Source organism: Cervus elaphus, unplaced genomic scaffold (genome assembly GCF_910594005.1).
Source record: "Cervus elaphus unplaced genomic scaffold, mCerEla1.1, whole genome shotgun sequence".
Classification (NCBI taxonomy): domain Eukaryota; kingdom Metazoa; phylum Chordata; class Mammalia; order Artiodactyla; family Cervidae; genus Cervus; species Cervus elaphus.
The window spans coordinates 1,467,858-1,480,442 of record NW_025316779.1 but is presented as its reverse complement, the minus strand read 5'-3'; positions in this window follow the sequence as shown (position 1 = coordinate 1,480,442).

Genomic DNA, 12,585 nt, shown 5'->3' with positions numbered 1-12,585 from the left:
GGGGAACTAAGTCTTTCTCTGTGCTTTCCACAGGGGATTCAGACATCCTTTCGTCCTGGGAGATGCAAGACGAGCCTGCATTGAAGTCACTGCAGGGATATCCGGCCTTATTTCGAGTCAGGGCATCGCGGTGTCCATTCCACTTGAGGCCGCAAACTCAGGGTCCCTCTCACATACCTAGAGCTGAGAGAAGCCTCCTCTTGAGGTGCTTGTGGTAAGGTGGTATTCCTCTGGAGACGAATCCAGGGACTAACCTCTCTTTTCGAGTTGATTTTTGGTCCACAGAGTTCTTTCGTGTTGCTACAGTGACCTCAGGATCCCTCTATCCTTGAAACAGTGTTCTTGGGGTTTCTCTGGAGTGCCATCAAGGAAATCAAGGCTCCTTTCATGTGTGATGTGCAAGACGGAATTGCTCTGCACGCAGCACAGGGGAATCGGGCCTCATCTCGCATCGAGGGGGAAGTCTCATGGTTTTTCTCGAGTTGCGGCGGGAACCTGGGGTATATTCTCGAGTTACGACGGGGATGGCCCTTCCACACACGTGTTTGTTCAGCCACGTCAGGACTCTTGCCTAGTTGCGAGACACAACTCGGCATTCTCCTCGAGGCTTGGCAAGGCAATTGGGACGCCTCTCCAGCTGAGGCGGGAGACCAAGGGTCCCTTTCCACGTGCCACAGGAATCCTGGGACTCCTATCAAGTTTCACGAGGAGTCAGGCATCGTCTCCTTTGGAGGCACTGATCTCCGCGTACCTCTGGAGTTTTCAAAGGATGTGAGGCCTCCTGTCGCGATGAGGTGGGGAACTAGGTCTTTCTCTGTGGTCTCCACAGGGGATTCAGACATCCTTTCATCTTGGGAGATGCAAGACGAGCCTGCATTCAAGTCACTGCAGGGATATCCAGCCTTATTTCGCGTCAGGGCATCACGGTGTCCATTCCACTTGAGGCCGCACACTCAGGGTCCCTCTCACATACCTAGAGCTGAGAGAAGCCTCCTCTTGAGGTGCTTGTGGTAAGGTGGTATTCCTCTGGAGACGAATCCAGGGACTAACCTCTCTTTTCGAGTTGATTTTTCGTCCACAGAGTTCTTTCGTGTTGCTACAGTGACCTCAGGATCCCTCTAGCCTTGAAACAGTGTTCTTGGGGTTTCTCTGGAGTGCCATCAAGGAAATCAAGGCTCCTTTCATGTGTGATGTGCAAGACGGAATTGCTCTGCACGCAGTACAGGGGAATCGGGCCTCATCTCGCATCGAGGGGGAAGTCTCATGGTTTTTCTCGAGTTGCGGCGGGAACCTGGGGTATATTCTCGAGTTACGACGGGGATGGCCCTTCCACCCACGTGTTTGTTCAGCCACGTCAGGACTCCTGCCTAGTTGCGAGGGACAACTCGGGATTCTCCTCGAGGCTTGGCAGGGCAATAGGAACGCCTCTCCAGCTGAGGCGGGAGACCAAGTGTCCCTTTCCACGTGCCACAAGAATCCTGGGACTGCTATCAAGTTTAACGAGGAGTCAGGCATCGTCTCCTTTGGAGGCACTGATCTCCGCGTACCTCTGGAGTTTTCAAAGGATGTGAGGCCTCCGGTCGCGATGAGGTGGGGAACTAGGTGTTTCTCTGTGGTCTCCACAGGGGATTCAGACATCCTTTCTTCTTGGGAGATGCAAGACGATCCTGCATTCAAGTCACTGCAGGGATATCCGGCCTTATTTCGAGTCAGGGCATCGCGGTGTCCATTCCACTTGAGGCCGCAAACTCAGGGTCCCTCTCACATACCTAGAGCTGAGAGAAGCCTCCTCTTGAGGTGCTTGCGGTAAGGTGGTATTCCTCAGGAGTCGATGCCAGGGACTAACCTCTCATCTCGTGTTGATTCTTGGTCCACGGAGCTCTTTCGTGTTGCTACAGTGACCTCAGGATTCCTCTAGCCTTGAAACAGTGTTCTTGGGGTTTCTCTGGAGTGCCATCAAGGAAATCAAGGCTCCTTTCATGTGTGATGTGCAAGACGGAATTGCTCTGCACGCAGTGCAGGGGAATCGGGCCTCATCTCGCGGCGAGGGGGAAGTCTCATGGTTTTTCTCGAGTTGCGGTGGGAACCTGGGGTATATTCTCGAGTTACGACGGGGATGGCCCTTGCACCCACGTGTTTCTTCAGCGACGTCAGGACTCCTGCCTAGTTGCGAGGGACAACTCGGGATTCTCCTCGAGGCTTGGCAGGGCAATTGGGACGCCTCTCCAGCTGAGGCGGGAGACCAAGGGTCCCTTTCCACGTGCCACAGGAATCCTGGGACTCCTATCAAGTTTCACGAGGAGTCAGGCATCGTCTCCTTTGGAGGCACTGATCTCCGCGTACCTCTGGAGTTTTCAAAGGATGTGAGGCCTCCGGTCGCGATGAGGTGGGGAACTAGGACTTTCTCTGTGGTCTCCACAGGGGATTCAGACATCCTTTCATCTTGGGAGATGCAAGACGAGCCTGCATTCAAGTCACTGCAGGGATATCCAGCCTTATTTCGCGTCAGGGCATCGCGGTGTCCATTCCACTTGAGGCCGCAATCTCAGGGTCCCTCTCACATACCTAGAGCTGAGAGAAGCCTCCTCTTGAGGTGCTTGTGGTAAGGTGGTATTCCTCTGGAGTCGAAGCCAGGGACTAACCTCTCATCTCGAGTTGATTTTTGGCCCACGGAGCTCTTTCGTGTTGCTACAGTGACCTCAGGATCCCTCTAGCCTTGAAACAGTGTTCTTGGGGTTTCTCTGGAGTGCCATCAAGGAAATCAAGGCTCCTTTCATGTGTGATGTGCAACACGGAATTGCTCTGCACGCAGTGCAGGGGAATCGGGCCTCATCTCGCGGCGAGGGGGAAGTCTCATGGTTTTTCTCGAGTTGCGGCGGGAACCTGGGGTATATTCTCGAGTTACGACGGGGATGGCCCTTCCACCCACGTGTTTCTTCAGCGACGTCAGGACTCATGCCTAGTTGCGAGGGACAACTCTGGATTCTCCTCGAGGCTTGGCAGGGCAATTGGGACGCCTCTCCAGCTGAGGCGGGAGACCAAGTGTCCCTTTCCAAGTGCCACAGGAATCCTGGGACTCCTATCAAGTTTCACGAGGAGTCAGGCATCGTCTCCTTTGGAGGCACTGATCTCCGCGTACCTCTGGAGTTTTCAAAGGATGTGAGGCTATCGGTCGCGATGAGGTGGAGAACTAAGTCTTTCTCTGTGCTTTCCACAGGGGATTCAGACATCCTTTCGTCCTGGGAGATGCAAGACGAGCCTGCATTGAAGTCACTGCAGGGATATCCGGCCTTATTTCGAGTCAGGGCATCGCGGTGTCCATTCCACTTGAGGCCGCAAACTCAGGGTCCCTCTCACATACCTAGAGCTGAGAGAAGCCTCCTCTTGAGGTGCTTGTGGTAAGGTGGTATTCCTCTGGAGACGAATCCAGGGACTAACTTCTCTTTTCGAGTTGATTTTTGGTCCACAGAGTTCTTTCGTGTTGCTACAGTGACCTCAGGATCCCTCTATCCTTGAAACAGTGTTCTTGGGGTTTCTCTGGAGTGCCATCAAGGAAATCAAGGCTCCTTTCATGTGTGATGTGCAAGACGGAATTGCTCTGCACGCAGTACAGGGGAATCGGGCCTCATCTCGCATCGAGGGGGAAGTCTCATGGTTTTTCTCGAGTTGCGGCGGGAACCTGGGGTATATTCTCGAGTTACGACGGGGATGGTCCTTCCACCCACGTGTTTGTTCAGCCACGTCAGGACTCCTGCCTAGTTGCGAGGGACAACTCGGGATTCTCCTCGAGGCTTGGCAGGGCAATTGGAACGCCTCTCCAGCTGAGGCGGGAGACCAAGGGTCCCTTTCCACGTGCCACAAGAATCCTGGGACTCCTATCAAGTTTCACGAGGAGTCAGGCATCGTCTCCTTTGGAGGCACTGATCTCCGCGTACCTCTGGAGTTTTCAAAGTATGTGAGGCCTCTGGTCGCGGTGAGGTGGGGAACTAGGTGTTTCTCTGTGGTCTCCACAGGGGATTCAGACATCCTTTCTTCCTGGGAGATGCAAGACGAGCCTGCATTCAAGTCACTGCAGGGATATCCGGCCTTATTTCGAGTCAGGGCATCGCGGTGTCCATTCCACTTGAGGCCGCAAACTCAGGATCCCTCTCACATACCTAGAGCTGAGAGAAGCCTCCTCGTGAGGTGCTTGTGGTAAGGTGGTATTCCTCGGGAGTCGAAGCCAGGGACTAACCTCTCATCTCGTGTTGATTCTTGGTTCACGGAGCTCTTTCGTGTTGCTACAGTTACCTCAGGATCCCTCTAGCCTTGAAACAGTGTTCTTGGGGTTTCTCTGGAGTGCCATCAGGGAAATCAAGGCTCCTTTCATGTGTGATGTGCAACACGGAATTGCTCTGCACGCAGTGCAGGGGAATCGGGCCTCATCTCGCGGCGAGGGGGAAGTCTCATCGTTTTTCTCGAGTTGCGGCGGGAACCTGGGGTATATTCTCGAGTTACGACGGGGATGGCCCTTCCACCCACATGTTTCTTCAGCGACGTCAGAACTCCTGCCTACTTGTGAGGGACAACTCGGGATTCTCCTCGAGGCTTTGCAGGGCAATCGGGACGCCTCTCCAGCTGAGACGGGAGACCAAGGGTCCCTTTCCACGTGCCACAGGAATCCTGGGTCTCCTATCAAGTTTCACGAGGAGTCAGGCATCGTCTCCTTTGGAGGCACTGATCTCCGCATACCTCTGGAGTTTTCAAAGGATTTGAGTCCTCCTGTCGCGAAGAGGTGGGGAACTAGGTCTTTCTCTGTGGTCTCCACAGGGGATTCAGACTCCCTTTCGTCTTGGGAGATGCAAGACGAGCCTGCATTCCAGTCACTGCAGGGATATCCGGCCTTATTTCGAGTCAGGGCATCGCGGTGTCCATTCCACTTGAGGCCGCAAACTCAGGGTCCCTCTCACATACCTAGAGCTGAGAGAAGCCTCCTCTTGAGGTGCTTGTGGTAAGGTGGTATTCCTCTGGAGTCGAAGCCAGGGACTAACCTCTCATCTCGAGTTGATTTTTGGCCCACGGAGCTCTTTCGTGTTGCTACAGTGACCTCAGGATCCCTCTAGCCTTGAAACAGTGTTCTTGGGGTTTCTCTGGAGTACCATCAAGGAAATCAAGGCTCCTTTCATGTGTGATGTGCAACACAGAATTGCTCTGCACGCAGTGCAGGGGAATCGGGCCTCATCTCGCGGCGAGGGGGAAGTCTCATGGTTTTTCTCGAGTTGCGGCGGGAACCTGGGGTATATTCTCGAGTTACGACGGGGATGGCCCTTCCACCCACGTGTTTCTTCAGCGACGTCAGGACTCCTGCCTAGTTGCGAGGGACAACTCTGGATTCTCCTCGAGGCTTGGCAGGGCAATTGGGACGCCTCTCCAGCTGAGGCGGGAGACCAAGGGTCCCTTTCCACGTGCCACAGGTATCCTGGGACTCCTATCAAGTTTCACGAGGAGTCAGGCATCGTCTCCTTTGGAGGCACTGATCTCCGCGTACCTCTGGAGTTTTCAAAGGATATGAGGCCTCCGGTCGCGATGAGGTGGGGAACTAGGTCTTTCTCTGTGGTCTCCACAGGGGATTCAGACATCCTTTCATCTTGGGAGATGCAAGACGAGCCTGCATTCAAGTCACTGCAGGGATATCCGGCCTTATTTCGAGTCAGGGCATCGCGGTGTCCATTCCACTTGAGGCCGCAAACTCAGGGTCCCTCTCACATACCTAGAGCTGAGAGAAGCCTCCTCGTGAGGTGCTTGTGGTAAGGTGGTATTCCTCGGGAGTCGAAGCCAGGGACTAACCTCTCATCTCGTGTTGATTCTTGGTTGACGGAGCTCTTTCGTGTTGCTACAGTGACCTCAGGATCCCTCTAGCCTTGAAACAGTGTTCTTGGGGTTTCTCTAGAGTGCCATCAGGGAAATCAAGGCTCCTTTCATGTGTGATGTGCAACACGGAATTGCTCTGCACGCAGTGCAGGGGAATCGGGCCTCATCTCGTGGCGAGGGGGAAGTCTCATGGTTTTTCTCGAGTTGCGGCGGGAACCTGGGGTATATTCTCGAGTTACGACGGGGATGGCCCTTCCACCCACATGTTTCTTCAGCGACGTCAGAACTCCTGCCTACTTGTGAGGGACAACTCGGGATTCTCCTCGAGGCTTTGCAGGGCAATTGGGACGCCTCTCCAGCTGAGACGGGAGACCAAGGGTCCCTTTCCACGTGCCACAGGAATCCTGGGTCTCCTATCAAGTTTCACGAGGAGTCAGGCATCGTCTCCTTTGGAGGCACTGATCTCCGCATACCTCTGGAGTTTTCAAAGGATTTGAGGCCTCCTGTCGCGATGAGGTGGGGAACTAGGTCTTTCTCTGTGGTCTCCACAGGGGATTCAGACACCCTTTCGTCATGGGAGATGCAAGACGAGCCTGCATTCCAGTCACTGCAGGGATATCCAGCCTTATTTCGCGTCAGGGCATCGCGGTGTCCATTCCACTTGAGGCCGCAAACTCAGGGTCCCTCTCACATACCTAGAGCTGAGAGAAGCCTCCTCTTGAGGTGCTTGTGGTAAGGTGGTATTCCTCTGGAGTTGAAGCCAGGGACTAACCTCTCATCTCGAGTTGATTTTTGGCCCACGGAGCTCTTTCGTGTTGCTACAGTGACCTCAGGATCCCTCTAGCCTTGAAACAGTGTTCTTGGGGTTTCTCTGGAGTGCCATCAAGGAAATCAAGGCTCCTTTCATGTGTGATGTGCAACACGGAATTGCTCTGCACGCAGTGCAGGGGAATCGGGCCTCATCTCGCGGCGAGGGGGAAGTCTCATGGTTTTTCTCGAGTTGCGGCGGGAACCTGGGGTATATTCTCGAGTTACGACGGGGATGGCCCTCCCACACACGTGTTTGTTCAGCCACGTCAGGACTCCTGCCTAGTTGCGAGGGACAACTCTGGATTCTCCTCGAGGCTTGGCAGGGCAATTGTGACGCCTCTCCAGCTGATTCGGGAGACCAAGTGTCCCTTTCCAAGTGCCATAGGAATCCTGGGACTCCTATCAAGTTTCACGAGGAGTCAGGCATCGTCTCCTTTGGAGGAACTGATCTCCGCGTACCTCTGGAGTTTTCAAAGGATGTGAGGCCTCCGGTCGCGATGAGGTGGGGAACTAGGTCTTTCTCTGTGGTCTCCACAGGGGATTCAGACATCCTTTCATCTTGGGAGATGCAAGACGAGCCTGCATTCAAGTCACTGCAGGGATATCCAACCTTATTTCTCGTCAGGGCATCGCGGTGTCCATTCCACTTGAGGCCGCAAACTCAGGGTCCCTCTCACATACCTAGAGCTGAGAGAAGCCTCCTCTTGAGGTGCTTGTGGTAAGGTGGTATTCCTCTGGAGTCGAAGCCAGTGACTAACCTCTCATCTCGAGTTGATTTTTGGTCCACGGAGCTCTTTCGTGTTGCTACAGTGACCTCAGGATCCCTCTAGCCTTGAAACAGTGTTCTTGGGGTTTCTCTGGAGTGCCATGAAGGAAATCAAGGCTCCTTTCATGTGTGATGTGCAACACGGAATTGCTCTGCACGCAGTGCAGGGGAATCGGGCCTCATCTCGCGGCGAGGGGGAAGTCTCATGATTTTTCTCGAGTTGCGGCGGGAACCTGGGGTATATTCTCGAGTTACGACGGGGATGGCCCTTCCACACACGTGTTTGTTCAGCCACGTCAGGACTCTTGCCTAGTTGCGAGGGACAACTCTGGATTCTCCTCGAGGCTTGGCAGGGCAATTGGGACGCCTCTCCAGCTGAGGCGGGAGACCACGTGTCTCCTTCCATGTGCCACAGGAATTCTGGGACTCCTATCAAGTTTCACGAGGAGTCAGGCATCGTCTCCTTTGGAGGCACTGATCTCCGCGTACCTCTGGAGTTTTCAAAGGATGTGAGGCTATCGGTCGCGATGAGGTGGGGAACTAAGTCTTTCTCTGTGCTTTCCACAGGGGATTCAGACATCCTTTCGTCCTGGGAGATGCAAGACGAGCCTGCATTGAAGTCACTGCAGGGATATCCGGCCTTATTTCGAGTCAGGGCATCGCGGTGTCCATTCCACTTGAGGCCGCAAACTCAGGGTCCCTCTCACATACCTAGAGCTGAGAGAAGACTCCTCTTGAGGTGCTTGTGGTAAGGTGGTATTCCTCTGGAGACGAATCCAGGGACTAACCTCTCTTTTCGAGTTGATTTTTGGTCCACAGAGTTCTTTCTTGTTGCTACAGTGACCTCAGGATCCCTCTATCCTTGAAACAGTGTTCTTGGGGTTTCTCTGGAGTGCCATCAAGGAAATCAAGGCTCCTTTCATGTGTGATGTGCAAGACGGAATTGCTCTGCACGCAGTGCAGGGGAATCGGGCCTCATCTCGCGGCGAGGGGGAAGTCTCATGGTTTTTCTCGAGTTGCGGCGGGAACCTGGGGTATATTCTCGAGTTACGACGGGGATGGCCCTTCCACACACGTGTGTGTTCAGCCATGTCAGGACTCCTGCCTAGTTGCGAGGGACCACTCGGGATTCTCCTCGAGGCTTTGCAGGGCAATTGGGACGCCTCTCCAGCTGAGACGGGAGACCAAGGGTCCCTTTCCACGTGCCACAGGAATCCTGGGTCTCCTATCAAGTTTCACGAGGAGTCAGGCATCGTCTCCTTTGGAGGCACTGATCTCCGCATACCTCTGGAGTTTTCAAATGATTTGAGGCCTCCTGTCGCGATGAGGTGGGGAACTAGGTCTTTCTCTGTGGTCTCCACAGGGGATTCAGACACCCTTTCGTCTTGGGAGATGCAAGACGAGCCTGCATTCCAGTCACTGCAGGGATATCCGGCCTTATTTCGAGTCAGGGCATCGCGGTGTCCATTCCACTTGAGGCCGCAAACTCAGGGTCCCTCTCACATACCTAGAGCTGAGAGAAGCCTCCTCTTGAGGTGCTTGTGGTAAGGTGGTATTCCTCTGGAGTCGAAGCCAGGGACTAACCTCTCATCTCGAGTTGATTTTTGGTCCACGGAGCTCTTTCGTGTTGCTACAGTGACCTCAGGATCCCTCTAGCCTTGAAACAGTGTTCTTGGGGTTTCTCTAGAGTGCCATCAAGGAAATGAAGGCTCCTTTCATGTGTGATGTGCAACACGGAATTGCTCTGCATGCAGTTCAGGGGAATCGGGCCTCATCTCGCGGCGAGGGGGAAGTCTCATGGTTTTTCTCGAGTTGCGGCGGGAACCTGGGGTATATTCTCGAGTTACGACGGGGATGGCCCTTCCACACACGTGTGTGTTCAGCCATGTCAGGACTCCTGCCTAGTTGTGAGGGACAACTCGGGATTCTCCTCGAGGCTTTGCAGGGCAATTGGGACGCCTCTCCAGCTGAGGCGGGAGACCAAGGGTCCCTTTCCACGTGCCACAGGTATCCTGGGACTCCTATCAAGTTTCACGAGGAGTCAGGCATCGTCTCCTTTGGAGGCACTGATCTCCGCGTACCTCTGGAGTTTTCAAAGGATATGAGGCCTCCGGTCGCGATGAGGTGGGGAACTAGGTCTTTCTCTGTGGTCTCCACAGGGGATTCAGACATCCTTTCATCTTGGGAGATGCAAGACGAGCCTGCATTCAAGTCACTGCAGGGATATCCGGCCTTATTTCGAGTCAGGGCATCGCGGTGTCCATTCCACTTGAGGCCGCAAACTCAGGGTCCCTCTCACATACCTAGAGCTGAGAGAAGCCTCCTCGTGAGGTGCTTGTGGTAAGGTGGTATTCCTCGGGAGTCGAAGCCAGGGACTAACCTCTCATCTCGTGTTGATTCTTGGTTGACGGAGCTCTTTCGTGTTGCTACAGTGACCTCAGGATCCCTCTAGCCTTGAAACAGTGTTCTTGGGGTTTCTCTAGAGTGCCATCAGGGAAATCAAGGCTCCTTTCATGTGTGATGTGCAACACGGAATTGCTCTGCACGCAGTGCAGGGGAATCGGGCCTCATCTCGTGGCGAGGGGGAAGTCTCATGGTTTTTCTCGAGTTGCGGCGGGAACCTGGGGTATATTCTCGAGTTACGACGGGGATGGCCCTTCCACCCACATGTTTCTTCAGCGACGTCAGAACTCCTGCCTACTTGTGAGGGACAACTCGGGATTCTCCTCGAGGCTTTGCAGGGCAATTGGGACGCCTCTCCAGCTGAGACGGGAGACCAAGGGTCCCTTTCCACGTGCCACAGGAATCCTGGGTCTCCTATCAAGTTTCACGAGGAGTCAGGCATCGTCTCCTTTGGAGGCACTGATCTCCGCATACCTCTGGAGTTTTCAAAGGATTTGAGGCCTCCTGTCGCGATGAGGTGGGGAACTAGGTCTTTCTCTGTGGTCTCCACAGGGGATTCAGACACCCTTTCGTCATGGGAGATGCAAGACGAGCCTGCATTCCAGTCACTGCAGGGATATCCAGCCTTATTTCGCGTCAGGGCATCGCGGTGTCCATTCCACTTGAGGCCGCAAACTCAGGGTCCCTCTCACATACCTAGAGCTGAGAGAAGCCTCCTCTTGAGGTGCTTGTGGTAAGGTGGTATTCCTCTGGAGTTGAAGCCAGGGACTAACCTCTCATCTCGAGTTGATTTTTGGCCCACGGAGCTCTTTCGTGTTGCTACAGTGACCTCAGGATCCCTCTAGCCTTGAAACAGTGTTCTTGGGGTTTCTCTGGAGTGCCATCAAGGAAATCAAGGCTCCTTTCATGTGTGATGTGCAACACGGAATTGCTCTGCACGCAGTGCAGGGGAATCGGGCCTCATCTCGCGGCGAGGGGGAAGTCTCATGGTTTTTCTCGAGTTGCGGCGGGAACCTGGGGTATATTCTCGAGTTACGACGGGGATGGCCCTCCCACCCACGTGTTTGTTCAGCCACGTCAGGACTCCTGCCTAGTTGCGAGGGACAACTCTGGATTCTCCTCGAGGCTTGGCAGGGCAATTGTGACGCCTCTCCAGCTGATTCGGGAGACCAAGTGTCCCTTTCCAAGTGCCACAGGAATCCTGGGACTCCTATCAAGTTTCACGAGGAGTCAGGCATCGTCTCCTTTGGAGGAACTGATCTCCGCGTACCTCTGGAGTTTTCAAAGGATGTGAGGCCTCCGGTCGCGATGAGGTGGGGAACTAGGTCTTTCTCTGTGGTCTCCACAGGGGATTCAGACATCCTTTCATCTTGGGAGATGCAAGACGAGCCTGCATTCAAGTCACTGCAGGGATATCCAACCTTATTTCTCGTCAGGGCATCGCGGTGTCCATTCCACTTGAGGCCGCAAACTCAGGGTCCCTCTCACATACCTAGAGCTGAGAGAAGCCTCCTCTTGAGGTGCTTGTGGTAAGGTGGTATTCCTCTGGAGTCGAAGCCAGTGACTAACCTCTCATCTCGAGTTGATTTTTGGTCCACGGAGCTCTTTCGTGTTGCTACAGTGACCTCAGGATCCCTCTAGCCTTGAAACAGTGTTCTTGGGGTTTCTCTGGAGTGCCATGAAGGAAATCAAGGCTCCTTTCATGTGTGATGTGCAACACGGAATTGCTCTGCACGCAGTGCAGGGGAATCGGGCCTCATCTCGCGGCGAGGGGGAAGTCTCATGATTTTTCTCGAGTTGCGGCGGGAACCTGGGGTATATTCTCGAGTTACGACGGGGATGGCCCTTCCACACACGTGTTTGTTCAGCCACGTCAGGACTCTTGCCTAGTTGCGAGGGACAACTCTGGATTCTCCTCGAGGCTTGGCAGGGCAATTGGGACGCCTCTCCAGCTGAGGCGGGAGACCACGTGTCTCCTTCCATGTGCCACAGGAATTCTGGGACTCCTATCAAGTTTCACGAGGAGTCAGGCATCGTCTCCTTTGGAGGCACTGATCTCCGCGTACCTCTGGAGTTTTCAAAGGATGTGAGGCTATCGGTCGCGATGAGGTGGGGAACTAAGTCTTTCTCTGTGCTTTCCACAGGGGATTCAGACATCCTTTCGTCCTGGGAGATGCAAGACGAGCCTGCATTGAAGTCACTGCAGGGATATCCGGCCTTATTTCGAGTCAGGGCATCGCGGTGTCCATTCCACTTGAGGCCGCAAACTCAGGGTCCCTCTCACATACCTAGAGCTGAGAGAAGACTCCTCTTGAGGTGCTTGTGGTAAGGTGGTATTCCTCTGGAGACGAATCCAGGGACTAACCTCTCTTTTCGAGTTGATTTTTGGTCCACAGAGTTCTTTCTTGTTGCTACAGTGACCTCAGGATCCCTCTATCCTTGAAACAGTGTTCTTGGGGTTTCTCTGGAGTGCCATCAAGGAAATCAAGGCTCCTTTCATGTGTGATGTGCAAGACGGAATTGCTCTGCACGCAGTGCAGGGGAATCGGGCCTCATCTCGCGGCGAGGGGGAAGTCTCATGGTTTTTCTCGAGTTGCGGCGGGAACCTGGGGTATATTCTCGAGTTACGACGGGGATGGCCCTTCCACACACGTGTGTGTTCAGCCATGTCAGGACTCCTGCCTAGTTGCGAGGGACCACTCGGGATTCTCCTCGAGGCTTTGCAGGGCAATTGGGACGCCTCTCCAGCTGAGACG